The sequence below is a fragment of the Ixodes scapularis genome, unplaced genomic scaffold (assembly GCF_016920785.2).
Source record: "Ixodes scapularis isolate PalLabHiFi unplaced genomic scaffold, ASM1692078v2 PGA_scaffold13__105_contigs__length_92229423, whole genome shotgun sequence".
Lineage (NCBI taxonomy): Eukaryota > Metazoa > Arthropoda > Arachnida > Ixodida > Ixodidae > Ixodes > Ixodes scapularis.
The window spans coordinates 40,168,167-40,188,949 of NW_024609839.1; the positions used below are offsets into that span (position 1 = coordinate 40,168,167).

At 46.7% G+C, this 20,783-nt stretch overlaps 1 long non-coding RNA gene across 1 annotated transcript; it reads right to left on the bottom strand.

Annotated features, from left to right (window-relative positions):
- Window positions 1–992: 992 nt before the first annotated feature.
- On the bottom strand, window positions 993–18,661 carry LOC115330721. The gene is made up of 5 exons (XR_006077658.1): window positions 18,604–18,661; window positions 13,943–16,894; window positions 11,686–11,856; window positions 5,590–5,711; window positions 993–5,427 (listed from the first exon to the last, which is right to left on the bottom strand). It is a non-coding gene; the product is annotated as an uncharacterized LOC115330721 (long non-coding RNA).
- Between the last annotated feature and the right edge of the window lie 2,122 nt (window positions 18,662–20,783).

Here is a 20,783-nt window from a genome sequence, read left to right on the forward strand (position 1 = left end):
ACAGTGGTATCAGTGGCACTCAGTCCACTTCCGGTGCTCGAAGAGAACGGACGCAGAATGTCTGAATCCAACGGAGCAGTTTCGGCGGCCGGCCGCAGTATCAGGGCTGCAGATAACTAAGATTACACTATCACGCTGCCGCCTTTGCCGACTGGGGTATTAAACACAGTTTTTCAGCATGCGGACAGTAGAGGGCGTTTGTGCCACATTAAGAATTTCTGCGATGCGACTACCCAGTCTTACTTCGAGCCAGCCCGACACTACAGCACCATGTCTATCCTCAAGAAAATTTGCACCGCCAACCAGTGGGACTCAACTACGAGAATCTGCACAAGATGTTCTCGTGTGACGATTTTTTTAAACCGTACGTGGATGTACCCAAACATCTCGGCGCCGCCATGAAGCACGTCCTCGAATATTTTATAGAGTGCGAGCACATTGTCTCCGGCAAGGACAACTGTGTTATCAAGAACTTTGTGGTCGCCTTTGCCAACCCAGCCGTCGACCCGGTGGATCAACGCATAGTCGACGTAATTAATATTATAAATGCCTGTCATTATATGAACGTCTTCGAGTTGGCGGTGACGAAGCACTATCTTTTGATATTTGTGCGCATCGTGCCATCAAAACGGACGGATGCTGTCGGGCTGCGGAGGATCCTGTGTTTCCTACGCAGCGTCATCGCCAAGTACGTAGGAAACCATCACATCGAGTGGAGTGACGACTGCGACGTGTTGGCCCCGCCGTCCCCGTCCATGATTCCCAAGTACGAACTGGACTACAGGGGATTTTTGGAAGTGGTGGACACTGACTTTTTCATGGCCGAGCTCGGAACCCAGCTCAACCGGGAGCGTACGTGGACGACGTTGCGCAAAATCGTCGTGAGACACGCCGACACTCCGAAATATTATATCGAGAGGGTGTACAACAGCAACAGCCACTACGACCGTGCGGTGATCTACTCGTAAAATAAAAAAACACTCGCAAACCAGAAACTGTCTTTATTCCCACAAAAACCAATCGTCCGGGTACCATGTACTCGGTTGAATAGTATCGACACTCAGTGTGTGAAAAGCAAGTCAGGCCGCCGACGACGCTTCACAGGTGGGGGGGGGGGGGGGGGTGACCTTGATACTATTGTAAAAATATTCTCGTGTTTATTATTCTCAAAATAAAATGAGCTCGTGCCGCGTAACGTCCTCTGCCGTTGCTCGATCGGGCAATGGGATCCGGAACGTAGAGCGACGTTTGATGACAGGCGTAGCGAGTCCACCACAGAGCGTTTCCGGTGGAGGAGGCCGACTTAACGGCCAAGAGGACGTAGGTGCTGTCGTGAGCGCCGACGACCGACGATCCCTTGAGTGGTATGGGGAAGACGACCTTGACCGTCCTGGGCTCTGTAAACTCTATCGGTTCCTCGTCGCGCCCCAGTCGTATCTCGACCACCTCCTCGCACATGGTCACGGTGCTATCTTCTTGGGAATCGTCGTCGACAGTGTTCAAAACTATGTCCGCGCACTTTTCCACCTTCCAGACGTATTCTCGACCGCCGACATCGGTCAGTTGGATCGACCGAAGGTCGCACATTATTTAGATTTTTTCCACCACGGCAGATATTTTGTCGACGAATCCGGATTCCATTACGAGGCATACGCGCACTACGTGGACTCCGCGCACGCCCTGAGTCAGGAGATGATCTAGCGGAATGACAGCCGCCTTGAGGAAGGAAAAGTGCTCAAACACGCTAATGTGCTCCTTTATATAGTCGGTGTTCTTTTTTTGCCATTACTGGGCTGACAAAGTATCGTGGGCTAAGAGGAAGGCAATCGATTTCCGCCAAAGCAATGACTGAGTAGCAGTGATCTTTGACCCTTGACGTGTTGATGTGTAACTTTTATGTACCCATCAATATTCCGAAGCACTGGCTTTGCAGAGTTACACTGACATCAAAAGAGAGCTCTGTGACCTCCCAATTTCCCGTCAGGGCAACTTATGTATACCTCCGAATCAAAGAGAACTCGTTTTGTGACGTTTGTATCCGGCGGTACAGGCGGCGGCTCAGTGCCCGGCGAGGCCGACGCGTTGTACGACTGTGGCTTGGCAATGCTGCTGGGGCGGCCAGAAGTAAGAACCTAAGCTTCTCTAAAGCCAAATGAACACAAACAAGGAAAAGTGGGACACGCAAAGCTAGACTACTTTTGCCTAAGACCTATACGTGTGTTGTATTATATACTGTATGGACCCTGACAATTTGAGGATGGCCGCATAGCACATTCTACAGATTTTGAGCCATGTGTCGAGCACACCATATCAAGCGTGCTGTCTGGTGAGGATGCCCATAGGAATTAGAGGCTGCATCTGAACATAAGGGGTAAACTCCCATCTAACATGCCGATTTTTCCAATCTGGGTATTTGTTTGTTTTGATTATAGTTTGAAATGTGCATGGAGCATGCACATTGTGCTCTGCTTGGCATCAGAATGCGAGAAGTCTGAAGAACACAGGAGAAAAGCAAAACACACTCTTTTCCTGAATGTTGTTTTCTAGTGCCGTGTCAACACTTGTGAATATTACTGAAGCATACAGCATTATGTTTCTCCTCATAAAACTCAATTTCTATATATCACAATTTAATCGTAGAGATTGCAGTGAGCGTTGTAATCATTCTGACCCGTGTCTGCTCGTGATCATTCTCTCGAGAGTCTCGAGGAAGAAGTTTTCTTCTTCTTCCGCAGCCACCGCACTCCAAATTCCATTTCACCACTAAGTATTGTTTTGCCTCCAAGCCCCTGTTGTCATTACACAAGGGAGAGATTTACTTTCAAAGCCCTGCACCCCTTTCAGGGTGCATCACCACCTCCTTTACCTGAGTCACACACAACGGATTCGGCTGGGGAGGTTCCGGGGACAAGCGGCACATCCCGTAAGTTGCTCAATATGGTAAGCGATGCTGTCCGTGTTTCAGTTCATATATGTCCTTCATTATTCAAACAAATAAAAAGAGGACCCCAAGCTGCACCACCAGCTTCCGGGCATTGGTCAGTTGGAGAGGAGGGCGCGACCGTCACATCCGGCAAGTTGCTCACTATAGCAAGCATTGCTATCAGCGTTTCAGACCACATATGTCCTGCCTGCGAGAACAAATTTAAACAGGATCCTAAAATGAGACAAATGCACGGCTTGTTACAGTACTGTTACAAAAATAAATGTGACTGCACGGGACCTCCCATAGATGGCGCTGGTGGCGCTTGGCGAAGTAACGCCGGAACAGCTAGATTGCACAAGGGACGATTCCTCCTCGCCTTCCCTTTTCTCCCTAACCCCTCAATTCCCAAGGGGCTCGTATTTTGGGGTCGGGGCACCCTTTATAAGGGAGATCCCACCCCACTGGAGGCAGTGAGTGAGCAGACTCCCTGAATGAAAGTCGAGGCACGACCCGCCAGACTATTTGAACGAGAGCCAGTATCGCTACCAGACACCACATCGTAGTGGCAGCCACCAGGCCTGCCGCCCGTGCAGTTTGGTCCCGCGAACCGACGTCTGCTTGTTTCCTGCGGCGCTGATCGTGGGTAGCATTTGTCGAGGCACGGCCCGCCAGGCATCGCTCCCCGGTCCGGCCGACCCGGCATCAGTAGCTTTTGTTTTCTATCGTAACAGTACATTCAGACTTGAGGTGCGATAAAACACGCGTCCACAAGATAACCTTGGAGGAAAAAGATGCCTCCATTCAAGTGTTTACTTCTGCGCATGCACTATATCCGTGCAGCACATTAACAGTGCTGCCTGAAAATACTGATGAAATGTGCAATCTAACTGCAACAGATTCCTGAAAACCAAGTGTCTAGGCACATGTTCAGCTAAACAAAAATATTTACAAGGGAATGTTTCGAATCGTTGCACACGCGTCAGGCTTGACTGCCGTGCATGGGTGTGCTCGGAGAAGCAGCTGACACAGCAGGTTCAGTTCAAGTGGTCGCTTTAAGTGACCTACTGAATAATTTCCACACGTTTTAAAAGTAGCGTCTGTACATGTGCTGTGAAACGTGCACATGCTGGGCATTTTATGGTATTTATTAGGGGTTTCCCAGACTTTTTAAGATAGCACATGGAGCTTGACAGAGTTCTTGCTTGTTGATGTACCACTTCTGTCTCGTTTAACCTCCTACTTTGCTTACAATTGCTTTCACCCTTAGTTCCCAGCCAGCCAGCCGCCCTTGCACAGTTGCCCTGTGCAAGCACTATGGCATCGAAAACGCAAGGCATCCCACGATGCTGCCGAAGAATACTTGCAAGACCAGTGACGCCTGGTGGACCTCGCAGAGGCGAGGGCCGCCGGCTTGGAGCAGGTATGGCACCCACTTCCTTAAGTGGCGTGTGCCTCGGCGGTGGATGTCATCTGACATGTCTTCGTACACGTGAACGCATCCATATTTGTTAGTGCATGCTTTCGCTGTCTCTATCCTTTGAACAGCACGGTTATGGTACAGAATTGATGGTCTAATTATAAGAAAAAAGAACTATGACGATTTGGTGTTCCTCGTATAGGTGTGACCAGAGAAGATTACAGATTGACTCAAGATAGATGTTATATACAGCAAAACCTGGCCCGAAATTTCCCTTCCCATTTCTGCATTTTTAATGCAATTTGGGTCACGTTATAACAAAGTAAATAAAAAAGCCTGAGCGGATATAACGAAGACAAATTTCGTGCCGACCAGACAAAAAATCAAGCAATCACAATTATTTATGACCTTTCTGAAAATTTTTAGCAAAACACTGCTCGAAATTCGGCTGCCGGCAGCCTCTGCAGCGTGGCCTGCTCTCCCTATCGCGTAGCTCCTATGAGATTGCTTCACCGCACCGCCTCATGTGGTGCCATGTCTTTGAGGCTCCTCAAAACAAACTGGAGAAAAAATAACCAAGTTAATTCACTGACAGCAGCATTCTTAGCGGCCAATCATCAATGTTTCTCTTTTGCTGTCATGCGATGGGTACAACTAACTGCTGGACGCGCCAGAATAACTGAGTCGGCAGGGGTAGCTAACGCAAGGTAGCGTCGTCCTGTTCGCATACTCGCGAGTCGCGAGTACCACACTTGTAAGACTTGAGTGGGGTGTATGCGTTGTGCAATGCCAACTCCAGAGTCATATCGTTTGGAGTTTCGAACACACCGTGGCACGGGTCACGCAGGGCACCCCCGTTGTTATCGTCCTTCGTCCACTGCTTTTCGTATCGTACTGACCCCATCCTGCTTTGCTCCTTCTGCCATCCTGACTTCCCCTATGGACAACGGACTTGCACAATTAGAATTCCACGGAATAGACTCGGACTGTTGCCTGATTCTTCTGCACCGCCGGTTTGTCGACCATGTCGAGTTCCGTGAGCTCCGGGACGTCGGTGGGAAAAAGGGAGGTGCTGTCCCTGAAACTGAAGCGTGCCATTTTGGACGAGGTCCGCAGGAACATCAAAAAGAGCAATATTGTGCAGTCTAGTTTGTCTATGATTATTAAGAACGCCAGCAAGATCAAGGCCGTTCTGGATATCGACGTTGGCAGCAGTGACCGAAAATGAATTCAAGGTGCCACCTACCCAGGAGTGGAAGATAAGTAGAACATTGTCGGGGAGGCCACGTCCATTGACGACCAGTCACTCCAGAAGTGGATGGAAAACAACATGGACCGCATCCTTGGAACGTATGCCGACAAGGATATCTACAACGCAGATGAAACCAGATTTCAGCTGCTGTTAGCGAAAACATTAGCGGTTAAGACTGACAAATGTGTGGGAGGCAAAAATAGCAAGAACCGCATTACGGTGCTCATCTGTTCGAACATGGACGTCTCGGACAAGCGCGATCTGCTGATCATCCAAAAGGTGAAGAAGCCACGAGGCTTTGCTAAGGTGCTGCCCATGCCAGTAGCATATAGCCACAACAGGAAGGCCTGGATGACGAAAGAAATCTTCCCAAAGTGGGTCACAGACTTTGACAAGGCGATGGACAAAAAGAAGCACAATGGGCTGCTTTTGTTAGACAATTGCAGCGCTCGTCACGTCAATGCTCATTCAAGTGCTGTCGAGGTGCTGTTCCTGCCCCTAAACATGACCGCGAAGCCATAGCCGATGGACCAATTCATTGCAAGCTTCGTAGTGCACTTCGGAGGTTCTGATCCAAGCTTTGACTTGCAGTTCGACAACTTGGAGGCCACGATCATTCAATGCGGACTCGTAAAGCACGTGCAGGGAAGCTTGGACGGCTTCCAGCAGAAGGAATAAACATGTTCCCCTAGGTGAATAATTTTGCTATTTTTGCTTTAGTTTGAATATAAAGAAATAGCGTACATAGCAAACGATTTCCAATTTCTGCCGACTTCGTTATAGACGGGCTAGACAGTATTCATTAAATTGCTCATGTCGCTGAACAACGTATCAACAAAATGATGTTCAGGCAATTGGGAACAGGATCAGGCCTTTTTTTGTCCTGGGGACTTATCTCAAATATATGTAGTACCGAGTATTGGAAAAGGTTGATGGTGACAAACAGGCAACTTTTTGTGGACCGAGTTCCCTAATGCACCTCTCATCAATCCAGCACATGTAATTGCCGCTAATTGAAATGAGGCGGCAAGGCAGCGCGACAGAACGGCAGGCCACTGCCATGGAACAGCAGGCTGCAGCAATGGAACGGCAGGGCGCAGCTATGGAACGGCAGGGCACAGCTATGGAACGGCAGGGCACAGCTATGGAACGGCAGGGCACAGCTATGGAACGGCAGGTCGCAGCTATGGAACGGCAGGGGGCAGCTATGGAACGGCAGGGCGCAGCTATGGAACGGCAGGTCGCAGCTATGGAACGGCAGGTCGCAGCTATGGAACGGCAGGCTGTGGCCATGCAAGTGCCCAGCGTACTCCCGCTGCTAGTGGTCATGTTGACCACCACACTCCAGCATGTCGTGCTTGCGCCAGGCAGGCCTCCAACACCGCTGCAGTTGGACTAAATCATCCCTGCCTCCTTTTTTTTTTTTTATGAAATGCTACACAGTTTGTAGTGCGGCATAGTTAATTTTGGGGGCAAAGTATAGACCAGATAAAATTTTGGGGCAACATTTATTGTCAGACCACGAGAGGAAATCTATAACTATCAAGCAAAGAACTGAGCATTAGGTGAAACAAAAGGGGGTAACCAAGAACGTTATCCTGAATAGCAGTTAGGATTTTGTTTTCTAATGAAACAACGAAGTGCTTCCTACTATATTTTGCAGGGCTTCACAAGTTTGGGTCTTCTAATGAGAAGGAACCTTAAGGCTTTTATAGCATCATGATCTCTCAATGAAGACCAGACGCCCTCCTGTAGTCAATGCTCTCGCATAGCATGTTGTGACTTGTACCTTGTGGAGGCCCTTCCAAGGATGAAATGAACGGTAGCAGAGCTCACACCGCGGCTCCATTGACAGACGCCATTGGAGAACGTGGCCAACCCAAGTCCAAAATTCGTTGACATGGGGCATTGAGAAAAGTGGCCGGCCTAAGTTCAAAATCGCCAAAGAATTCGACATTCCGGCATACTGTCCACTATTTTGCAAAAAAAGCGAGGCATATTGGACGGGCTCAGAAGTTTCTCATGTAGAACAAAGCGCACCCGCGACCTGAAGATGAAAAATCGCCAACTGCTTTGCGCACGTGAGATTTTCGCTCGTGAGCGTGCTTGCCGAGCTGGCGCACGGTTTCCAGAGCTGCAACGGTCTCTGATTTTCACTAAAGATTGCTTTAGAACGTTCTATCTCGCCAAAAATACTGTCACAAGAAAAAGTAAAGAACGCAGAACTATCAGTCGTCCCGGGAAGCGTGTTTTTGTTTGGGAGGAAAAGAGCGGAAAACATCCTTTGGTGCAAAGAAAACCTAAAACGTACAAGCCACAAGAAAATAGAAGAAGCCTGCAAGTGGCTTCTTTGCCTACAATTATATATGGAGGAGACATAATTCGATCCTCTGGAGTGGTGGAACTTGCGCCAGCATGAGTTAAAGGACCTCATTCTTGTAGCGCAGTTTGTGCATACCATCCCAGCATCGAGTGTACCAATGGAAAGAAACTTCTCGTTAGCGGGTATTAAAGGGATGGTGAACCAAAATTTGGATTTTAAAAAAAACAATGCTGGAGATGTAGGCGGGACGCTACAATCCCCACGACACTACTAGTAAGGCGATATCTCAAATGGACGGCCATATATTTGCAAAAAGAAGTCGAGATTAAACCAGGCCGAAGAGGCGCATGACGTCAAGATACCTAGTTTCCTCCTCTCTTCGCTTTGCTCCCTCAAGGCCGCGAGGCCGTTCCTTCTCCTTCTCGGAAAAACATGACGTCAACATTCCTGCCAAATGCGCCTCTTTTTTTAAAAAATATGGTCATCCGTTCAAGATATCGCTGTATGAGTGATGTTTTGGTGTTTGTAGCGTCCCGTTGCATGCTTTTGCCACGTGTTTTGGGGAATCCAGATTTTGGTTTAGCATCCCTTTAATATTGAGAGGCAAACCTGTCATAATTTGTCGGTGCACATTTGCTTTTTCTCAAAATCGGCGCCGAGTTGTTTCTAAGTATATGGTTCCGAGCCTGCAGTTAAGGATTCATGTTTAACACTGTAACCGATAGGTGTTGCCATTATTGAATATTGTGATATTATCCCACTGGTGTACTCGCGCTTTACCACATCATACCTGCCAACCTGTGGACTCTCAAATTCGTAAAAGTCGCGCGGCTGCGGCGGGGGAAGGTGGGTGGGTAGGGTGGGGGTTACGCGAAGCGATGTGCAGCTTAAAGGGATACTTCAACGAAATTTGAAATATTCCCGTTGTGTTCAAAAATAGGTTGAATATGATCCACAATATCCGTAAATGACAATCGCACGTTTGTATTTTGATCCTGGTGGCTGTATTTTTCGTTATAAACGGCCCACTCTGGCAAGCGCTCGGAGAAGGCCCGGCTTAGAGCACGTGACATCCAACGCAATCATGACGTAGGTCGTCTCAAGACGAGCAAAGCTACAGCGAGGCTGACGTCGAGAGGATGGCCTAGTCGTTCCAGCCACCGAAGCGGCTGCTTTTGTATGAATTTTGAGTGACAGGTTAATCTTCTATAATCTTCTAGGGGGACAATAGCGACTTCTGCGACACACAAAAGGGATTCTCGGGAAGAGGGGAGTTCCTCCTTTCCCCCTTCTCTCGTCATGGCCGGAGACGAGACAACCTCCGTCACTAGCTGTCAAGGTTCCTAGACGAGCATTACAAACGAGGCGTTAGCGACATTCAGCAGGTGCTCTTTGCTAATCGTTTAACTCGTTTTAAAATTCCTTTTCGAGACTTTTTTAACAAGATATTAGTATGTTCCATGTGATACTGCTCTTTTGAACACATATAGACCAAAAAATGAGCGCCGAAATTTCGTTGTAGTATCCCTTTAATGTCAGCCTGGCCAGCGTGCGAAACGCTTACATCACACGTGCACGTGCTACACAATCCAAACTTCTCTCGCTTTTGTGGCGGCACGAAGCACGGAAATTTCAATGTGTAGGACTTCAGGAACACCTGAAAGTACCTCTTTTGAGGTTTCGAGTTTGGGATTGCGCCACGAAGCCACAGTGACCAGAAGAATGCTACAGTTACACGTGCAACAAACACAGACGCCATACTTCTCGCCTCAAACTGGCCGAAACAACGAGGCCCAACAACGCCTGAACACGCCGAACCAACGTGCACCTGTGCACCGCCAAACACATGAACAAAGGCTTTGAGCTTTGGATTGGTTTTCGATACGTGGCCACCGGATAGACGGACAGTAAAAACCACGACGCTGCTGTGGGCGGTACCTATCGCCCTCTTGTGGCGGTGCAAGATACCACCAACAACGGAGTTACAAAAACAACAAAAAAAAAATATATATATATATACATATATATATTTTTCGTAAGATTTGAAGCAAGATTCGTAAAATTAGTTCCAATTCATACATTTTACGAAAAATTCGGAAGATTTGGCAGGTATGCCACATATACACGAGTATTTTGCTGCTGCGAGTGAATGCCTTTCCTCTCCCACTTTTTTTATCGCTTGGTCTAAAAATAATGAACAATGTTATTAGCTTGTCCTTTGACAATTTTCCATGTTTATAAAATATGCATCAGCTTGAAATGGTATTTACAAAGCAAAAATTAAAATAAATATAAATTTACTTCCTTTTGAGTGCATAAACTGGATAGTGTCAGTGTCACGGACTCCCAAGACTATCTAATAACTGTGATCACCTTTCGGAGCAATGTGTCTCTCGAAGGATGATTGCTTATGTTATAAATATGATGAAACAGAATACAACAAAAACAACTTTCATCATATTCCTACACGAAGAGTTCTTTGTAGAAAGGTAAGCAAACGTCTTATAGGATACCATCCAGATGTTGTTTTTCTATGTTATTTATGCTTGATATTATTATGTAAAATCAATGCGCGGATTGACAGTCGGATGTGGTTCAGAATTTCGCAGATGCGGTTTGGATGCGCATACAGTCCGTGGATATGAATCTGATGCGGATATGAAGTGTGCGGATGCGGATCAGATGCAGATGATCAAACTGTTATCCGCGCAGGGCTATTATGCCTGAATCTTGGAAAGGCTCCAGCATTCCTAAGTGTAGTAAAATTTACATTGTGAACATTTATCCCAGATTTTCTCAAAATGAACTTTTTACACTCTTCGCTCTTTCATGGAAGTCATATCTCCACTTCTACACAGTCAATTTTTCCCTGTAAGTAAGGCATCCAATAAAGGGTATAAAATATATCCAGTATGGTATTTGGTATTTTTTTGTAATGTCACCTATCTTCAAGGCAAATGATGATGTCGAAACTGAAAAATTCAGTGTCATAAAACATTTCTAGATTGTCCTAGATGTTTCATTTATATCTTATTCGATTCTGTAACCTTCTAGTTTACAGGCATATGTCTTTATCCGAGTTTCAATATTGAAGCTTTTTGCAACCTTGGTCGTAATATTTTTTTTTAAATTAAACTTTTTTAACAAAACTAATTATCAATATTAAAACAAATTACATATTTGTAGTCAGCTTCAAAAAGCCAAGATGCTGTGCAAATTGTATGAGGATTGACAACAAATAAGAAAGTTTGCTCTAGAAGCAACATTTCCCCCTCATGCAGTTTAAAATGTTTTATTGTGTTTTTAATGAAATACTGATGTTTCTGAGGTTCTACTGCTACGCATGTCATGGTTAAGCAAAGAAATGAGGTCTAGAATTTGTTTTCCGTACCCCTTTAAGACAAAATGACGAGACAGCAGAAACAAACCTCCGAAACGGGACCGTCTCGGCCCAAAACTGGACGTCCCATCAACTCGACCGGCAACCCTGTATCCTGTGGCCACAGTCTGGCTACTCGTGTTCGTGGCCGCATATGAGGGATGCGAGGTGGCAGCCCCAGGTCACCGCTTCGGACACTGGGCACAGGGCCACTGTCGGAAGGCCACTGCCTCGGACGCGCTCGTACCAAAACGACCCTCGCAAATCCCGGTCAACCCGGCCACACCACACGGATCGACCACCCAAAGGCTTGCCTCGCCGCCCCACGAGACGGAAAGGGTCCACTCACGGAAAACTGCCGGTCTGACGAACAAAGTTCACCACTCACCGGCCGCCGTCGCAAGTAAAGACTCATTCTTTTCCCTTGTTGCAGGAGCTTGACTGGAGTGGCGCGGATCTGTACATGGAGGGTACCGTAGAAGACGAACGGCCGTTTCCCGCGTCCCCAATGCCTCGGAGGGGAGCGAACCACTGCGACGGGATTTCATGTCACGCAGTGCTGTGGGAGGCAGAAAATAGTGAAATTACTCATTAATTTTGCACCAAGAAACAGCCAGAGCCTAGGTCAAGGTGTCGAACCAGTCATTATTCCAGTTCGGGTTTAATAGCTTACTATTTTGCTCCGGTTCAGTCATGCACACGAAATGTCAGTTCGGCTACTGGTTCCGCCAAGTGCAAACCGGTTTGAACTGATTTGGAATTCAACCTCAGACCATGGCCGCCAGTAAATTCCCGCGCTGAACAGGAAGCTTCATAACTCTTGGTTGTCGCAAAGAAAAAAAGTCTATACGACTCTGCACTAAAATACGCTATAAATAAATGGTCATCTGAAGCAGTAGTGTGAAAAAGCGGACAGCAGAAGAAATATGTGGTTAATTTCTTTTCGAAATCACAACTTTTTGTCACGAATATTATTCTGTGCAAGTTTATGTGGTCACAAAGGCACTTAAAAACAGTCTCAAAGCACAGTACTAACATGCGAGGTCAATTAACCAACATGTGAAGTGCACAGTACACCATAATCACATAACAAATTAGTCGCTAGACGTTTAAACAGTGCGAGTTCAGTCAGCCAACATACTCACAAACTATCCACCTGAAATGACAGACTGTGTTTAAAACTAGAAAGGCAGCGAAAACCAGTTAAAAAAAATTCCTAAAAAAAATTAAAAAATACCAGCATGCTGCACTTCAAAAATTGTAAAAAAGAAAAAATTTTAAATTGCAAACGATTACGCAGTGTGTGAAGCAATCAACAACAGTAGAGGCTGCCTTGTGGAAAGGCATGTTGAAGATTTGCAATTACCCAGTTTGCTGTACAATGTTTGCAATGGGTCCTTTGTTTTCAGTGACATTGATGTAGGAGACACGTGTGAGGGGCAACTTCTTTTATTTAGCTTATGTTTGTTTGTTTTTCCTCTTAAAATATAGCTTAGTAGCAACAATGCCTACAAAACAAGCAAACTAAGAATACCTCTTAGACCCTTGGGTTAGTCAGCTAGGAACATAAGCATCCTCGCAGATGCCAAGTTAAGCTGCACAGACATACAATTTACAAATTTCCTTCACTATGATTGAGCTGTCTTCACGCCGCCGCCATTTACTTCGGCAACACTAACCAGCTGACGCCACAGCCATGATTGCTAAATGGACCTTGCACTGCCACACGCAAAATCAGGAGTGACTCTCATTTGAGTACAACCAAACTATTCTCCAGTGAATTGGTAGCTATTCATAGGATTGTGTTTTTTTTTGTTTGGGTTAAAAAGCAAATGATCAATTTCAGTTTTGCTCCAGTTCAGTCAACAGCAAGTTTTGATCCGGATTTCGGTTCGGTTCGACACTCTCGATGGAATACTGGCAGAAACACTAAAAAATAAAAAGGAACAGAAAAAGACTAGTACAATTCAGTAGTCCAAGCACTGTCAAAAGTGTGCTCAATACCAAAAACACCTTTGACAGCATTGGTGGCAACATAGATCTATTCTCAAATAGGCATGGGTATTGTGCACAGAACATCTTAGGGACACGATTGTTTACGCGAGGGGTTCATAAAGACAACAAAGAAATAAGACCAGCACATAACCTAGTTTGCTATGTACAGTTTTCACTAAAAAATAAAGACCTGAAAATTGTGACGAACGAAAATTCCACACACAATGCCTGTGTGCAAGATCTGACCTTGCACTTGATAATAGCTGAATTAGAGAAACAAGCGAAGCCATCTCTGCCAGGGAAGAATGTCATGAGAACGGCAAGTCGGGACCAACTGTATGCAACATTATCAGCTGCCACGGCACATGCATTCGGGCTGAACTCTGATCATAAGATGCTTCATTTGAGTAGCTTAAAATAAATAGGTAATTTCCTTCTCTGGGTTTTAAGTATAGGACATTTGCATGCACCCACAAAATCATGACACTGGATAGATAACACCACTTTATCAGGCGGTAATTTCCACCATCCAGGTCTCACATCTTTTTTTAGTGGGGACAAGCGTCGTGCAAGAATCAACCTGCACGAGTGACAAACAAAGGCTGAATGTTTACGCATAAAAGTCCCCAATAGGCACCGTCGGTACGCACTTGGCAAGTCAATTGGGCATTGGCCTGTGGCACGCCTTGGTGTCCTGAAACAAATAGAGGAGGCAGACAATGACAGAGGAAATTGGCAACTCTGGTCTTCCCACAAATTTTTAATTAAATGACCACAGAGCTGATTTACCGCTGCACTCACAGAAGACTTTATTCTTTGACAGTTCCAAGAACGATGGCTCGGAAACGGATTTCCGAAATTGGGCAAATATTTTAACTACAAGTTTTCTAGGGTCTCTGGGGTCCCCTGGGTTGTTTACCTCCAGACCTACTCTCATAGAGTAACTCATAACCATCGTCCGATTGTCGCCATCAGCGAGTGTTCGATGTTTGAAACTGAACGAGTAGCAGAGTCAGTGTTCATTCTTGGACCACTTTCAAATAAAGTGATAAGTGACTCGCATGACAAAGGATATACATGGCTCGCTCATCTTGTCACACTAGGGTGCTTTGCCCCCCATTACCATCATGCCGTACCGAGAGGGGAGCCTGCCAAATTTTCTCTATGGCCAGTTTCGCTCAGCCGTGCGATTCCTGCAGTCTGATCACTGCACGCCTTATTTCCTTCATTGTTTCGCTTCACATAATGTCTAATTATATAGCTTCTACATAGACCTTCTCAACCAGTTTAGGAGTCCTCATGGACAAAACTATGCCACCACCGAAAGAGTGGACGGCGAAGCTTCGTGATGGTCATTTCGACAGCGACCCACAAAACCCAAATGAGAGAAAATGTTTGAGCTTTGCAATGGTAGGGACTCCTATGAGCGTCATGTCGGTGCAGTCACGCTAAGTGAATCCACTTTTTGCACACTTCCGTACTTCCCGTTGAGGCGCTGCTCTTAAGGTCTGTTCAGAGGGTCTATTCACACGATGCATCTTGTTGGCGAATCTTATGTCGTGAAACTAGGTTTCGGGAAACAGATGACCCGTGTGAGCGCGACCGTAAAAGTGGTAGCCTCCAATAAACACTGCGCGTGCTCTTCGCTTCAGGAGCAATATTTTGCTGAAACCTCACCGAGGCCTGTCAATCACCTGAAGGAGAAACACAAACGCTGCCAATGGCCGCTCGACTTCGCTACGACGCCTGACCTTCGAGGCGGAGTGAGCTTTTGGAGGAGTGAGCTTTTGGAGGAGTCTGTTTTTGGACAATTCCATAACCGAGCCAAAGCCGAAAAGAAAAGCAAACACGGCGGCGAGCGACAAGCGGAAAAGTGGTGCGTACAGGTTGCGCATCTGCGATACGTGTTGGCAGTGCGGGTTGGTGGCGCGGTGCAGATTCATCAACAGTCGCGGCGCCAACAGGTAAAAACGATTTGATTTGAAAGCCAAGACAGCAACTAGCGTTCCGAAAAAGGTTTGTTTGTGCATCTCGCCTGAAAACGAGGTCATCTATCAAACAATAGCATGTCCATAGCACAGCGACAGAAAAGTTGTCGAGATGAGGAGACATTCGGACTGCTCTGCCCCTTTTATAATGCTTAGCCCAGCGAATCAAGATGCTCCGATTTGAAAGCCAAAACATCAGCAAGCATTGAGAAAAAGGTTTGTTTGTGCGTCTTGCCTGAAAATGAATTGATCTATCAAACGAGCGTGTCGATAGCTCGGCAACAGAAACGTTGTGATGAGAATACAGTCGGAATGCTGCCTGCCTAGCCCAGCGAATCAAGATACTTTGATTGGAAAGCCGAAACATATCAGTTAAGTGTCACGGAAAAGGTTTGTTCATGCATACCACCTAAAAACGAATCCACGTGCTTTCGAACGATGGTGCGCCAGTGTCGGCGTAGCTCAGATTCCCTGATTCCGCCTCGCACTGCAAGAAGGAACCAGGAAATCTCTGGCAAATTTCAGGGTTTCCTGCGTCAACGACCGGGTTCAAGAATGTTGTCTTTAATTTAAATGGGAACAGCATGCATGGCCAATAAATAGATTGACCAAGGTAACAATCCACATATGTGCACGAAGTGAGTCTTCAAACCTTTCACGAATATTAAAACATTTGTAGAAACTTCATAACGTTGCCGTCTCGTCTGCTTTAGACTGCCGCTCCACACGGGCATAATTAACCTTCGAAATAATTACGGCTTCTGCCACCTGTATCCAGAAGCCGGGTTTGTCATAACCGACGATCGTTTCGGGCCGTGTTCTAAAATTTACTCTATCTCAGTCTAGGTTAAAGGCTCTGTACCTTAGCGTGCGAAAACCTACCCGCGTCCAGCGTTCATCTATTTGTGTTGTCACGTGACATATCCGCAGGGTAACTCGGATCCATTCGAATAGATTTCGAACGCAGCCTCGGTCTGTCGCGCTCCTGTACGCTATGCGTCGTTTAGTTGCTGCGCTCGGAGTATGAAACTCGGAGCGTCGGAGTAGGAGTAAAGGAGCGCGAACTTCACGCGACCCATACGTTGTATCGGCTATTGGCCTAACACGACCAAGCAGCATGGGGGGCTGGCTTCACGTGTTTAGGCGGGACAGCGCATCTGCCAGTACAAGTTGCTTGCCGGGACAAACTGTAATGTGAAATCGTATCGCATCAGTCGGTTGGAACAGCGCGTGCCCTTTTTTATTCGCACGTGAAGCCAGCCCCCCGTGCTGCTTGGTCATGTTAGGCCAATGGCCGATACACCTTCCTTTCTTTACAAAAAAAAAAATGAAATAAAACTTTGACACACACAACACACACATTACACACACACACACACACACATTACACACACACAACACACACAAAAGAAAACTATCCCTCTTGCTCAAAGTTCTCGTCATAGGTTAGGCGATGCGGAGGAGACACTCGTCGGGATGATCTTCGGGGCGGCGGCGGCGATGGTGGGGTTTCCGGATGCTAACTGCTGGTGCTACCAAGGCCGCTTCCTGGAGGAGTCATCTGTGGTGGCAGAGTTTCGTCTGCAGTCTCGTACCCGTCAGAACCACTTTCATCTGAAAAAGAGGCCTTTTGTTAATTTTTAAAAGATGTCGACGATTCTGGCGCATTTCTCGTCCCCTTTCTGTGTAAACTCGGTAGGATCTTGGCCCTCCGCTGCCCACCACCCGCGCTTTCGTGTCCCATGATTTGGGGTCTCTGACTTTAACGCAATCACCATCTTCCAGTGGAAGTAGTTGGTATCCCTGATGCAAGTTCTGAGCATGCTTGCGCACGGCGCGAGCGGGCCGGGCTGTGAAGTCTGGAAGAAGAGTATGCGGCCATTGGCCTAACACGACCAAGCAGCACGGGGGGCTGACTTCACGTGCAAATAATGTATCGTTTAGATAAAAAGGACAGAGAAGCAAATCGGTGTGGCCATGGCTGCTGCCGTCGCTTGGAACAGCCCGTGCCCTTCTTTATTCGCACGTGAAGCCAGCCCCCCGTGCTGCTTGGTCGTGTTAGGCCATGGCCGATACATACGTCAAGTTTCGCGCGTCAAACTCCACGTGGGATTAGGTCGATTTCCCGAAATATCGGTTTCGCTAAACCGCTGCTGAAAAGATGCCTTGAGTGAAAAAGCCTTTACTAACATATTGTCGTCACGACATTCCATCGAAGCTTCACAGACATCCACGAGGTGGTTTTTGGTTATCGTTTTACACAAATGAAAACACATTTGTTTGTTTGCATTATTTTAAGAAATATTGGTCTTGGTAAAGTTCTACTTTAGGAAGTGGATATTCTGCCGGCAGGCCGGCACAATAGCCCGGGGAAAAAACATGCTGGCAGTTGTGCCCCATTGGGTCATGTATAAAACGAATTGTGAGCACGGCTGTGTGAAGATGCAGAGTAGCTCAGCAATAAAGAAAAAAAAAAAAAAAAGATGCAGAGTAGCTTAGTGATAAGGTGCTGTCTTCGTACGCAGCAGGACCCTGGTTCGATCCACCCTGTCTTTTTTTTTTTTTTTCTTTCTTTTTGTTGAAAGTTTGTTTTGGTTTTGTAAAGGCATTTGGCGATATTTACGACATATCGTCTGTTTTAGGATTAACACTGAAAAAAAAATAGTAAATAAATAAAACGAATGTTGTCGACGAAACTTTGCTATGGACTCCCTTTCCGGGAGTCCATAGCGAATGGTGGACAGCGGGGCTCGGGCCGCCGGTGGGCCGCCGCAAAGCGGCGTGCAGTGGTAGGCCAATTGGGTCAATATTTTTCTAATGAGCAGCCGCAGACTAACGCTGCGAAGCGGCGTGAACGCAGGCGGGCAGGCGGGCGGGCGGGCGGGGGGGCGGGGGGGGGGGAGGGGGGATGTGTTAACTAAAGCCCCTCGATGTGTTTGTGTTTGTCTAGCAAGTAGCGTCAAAAGCGCGAGTGCACGAGGACCATGTCTCGAGCGGCCCTTGGAAGCAAATGGCGGCGCAGCACTGAAATGAGCGGGCCTTGGAAGCGAATGGCGGCGGAGCACCCGCTCATGGCACCTGTCTCGCGCGCTTCCACAACAATGATTGGCGGTACTTGTAAAAAAACACTTTTATCAAGGGGCTTTAGTGTTAACGAGCTCCCCAGTGGGGCCCCCAGTGATACACGCGCCGTCCGAAACTGCCGGCGTTTTTTTTCCCCGGGCTATTCTGCCGGCTGCCAGCCCGGCAAAATAGTCTCACCCTCTACTTTAACCCGCGTCATGTTTAAGCAAGGAAATGAGCTCCAAATTCGGTTTCCGTACCTTAATGCCTTTGACTTCGTTTTGAGGTGAACGAGGCGACACCAAGCAAATCTCTTTTAAGAAAAACGCGACGTGGCGACCAGGGTTGCCAGGTGTTTGAACTCCAACCCGCCAAACGTCTACGAGATATAGCCCAAAAATAGCCAAATGTCGATCCAGAAAAATAGCCCCCCAAAAAAACTCACCATTTGAAACGTTTATTTTGAAAAGAAAAGACACAATACATTTTTATCCATCAAATGCCCCAGAAATGGCGTCCCTTGCACGTTCGGCGAACTTCCTGGAACGCTCGTACAAGCGCATGACAACATACCTTGATTGGGACGCTTGGTGACCAGAATGATGTCACGGGAGAGACAACCTAAAGAATGCGCAGAACAGGTGCTGTTAAGATTAGGGGTGTCGCGAACTTTTGTCGAACCGGATTTTTAGGTTGAACTTTCAGGGTTTGACTGGGTCGAACCGGTTCGACGAATCTTCGAACTTTTCACCAGATTCGACCGGTTCGACTTTGTGGACAGTGTAGCCAGACCTTGATACAAGCATGTCTAGGTTTGGAGAATTTTTTTTTATGCAAAGGGTTATTTTATTTTTTGGAACAATTGAAATTAAAAGAAACCAATTCTAATCACTGTAGAAGTGAATAACTTATTTTTTTTTGTACTGTATTAAAGGACACATGCAAAGGAAAAAAATTTTTTTAAACGGCTTAGATGGAAAAAGGAAACCATAAAACGATTTTACAACGAAGAAAAAAATTTTTTAGAGCTATATTTACGGCGCAAAACGAATTTGTAGTTGGCGCCCGCGGGCACCGCGGAAAAGTGGTTTGTATTTATCACGTGACTGGTCTTTATTTATCACGTGGTGCTTGCGTTCTTTCGGAAGCTTCCTATGGCCTCTAAAAGTAACTTATTCATCTTTGTTTGAAGTATAACAAAAAACTAAGATGAATAAGTATCTTTTAAAGCCCAAAGGAAACTCCTGAAAAAGCGCAAGCAGACGTGATAGACCTGTGCGCCGGCCAGACGACGGCGGCGGCGCCCCGAAGCAGACGAACTTGTGCGGCGGCGGCGACGGCGGCGTGGAGAAACGCGTTGAAGCGGCGTTCGCAGAACGCTCAGCGTGCGGCGGCGACGCAGCGCGGCGGCGCGCGGGCCTACCACGTGACCAGCGGCGGCTCCCGCGAGAGCCAACTACAAATTCGTATAACGCCGTAAATATAGCTCTGAAATTTTTTTTTCTTCGTTGTAAAATCGTTTTATGACATCCTTTTTCCATCTAAGCTGTCTAAAAAAAATGTTTTTTTTCCTTTGCATGTGTCCTTTAACTGAAATAGCCAGTCAGCGGTGCCCTTAGTTCATGCCTTAGCCATCACCATCCAATCCGAAGCCAACTGGACAGCCTGTCGCGCATGCGCACACGAGTCGAACCTCAATACAAGGTTCGTCAAAATTTCCACTAAAAGTTCGATAAAGTCGAACCTGGTCGACCTCGATCCTCGGCCAGTTCGAAACACCCCTAGTTAAGACCGCAAGGAATCACGCCGTCACTTGTTGAGATGGAGGAATAACAGCACATGCTTGCATTCGGAGGTAAACAATTGCACAAAGCGCGCAAAAAGAAGACGAATTAGTTTGCTGTCGCAAACTTATCATGGCTAACGTACTGAAGCGCCAAATGTTCACGTAACTGTCGAAACTGCCAAACGTGTCGAAATGTTTAACCACCACCAGCTCGTTTGCGCCCTTACCTTTTGTTCACGTAACTTACTTTAAAAATACATTCGAACCTATAAACCCAAGTGCTTTCAGGCATTTTGGTTCCAGCACAGGTCTGAAATTGCTCAGTGCACAGGTCAGAAATAGCCCAATGCACAGGTTAGAAATAGCCCAATACTAGCCAAATAGCCAACTACCATTTTTTCCCGCCAACTGCATATAAAACTTGCCCAATTTGGCTATTTATAGCCCAACCTGGCAACCCTGGTGGCGACGTCTCGGAACTTCTCTTTTTGTTGTTGCCGTAAAAAAAAAAAAAAGAGAAAAAAAAAAAAAAGAAGAATAGAGAACAAAGAGTGGGCTGTTGCGGAGCTCGCAAGTTACTTCTATGTAACCTGTCTATCCCGGCCGGTCAAACGCTTAGCTTTCCACGCAAGGCAAACGAGGATATTTCGTAAA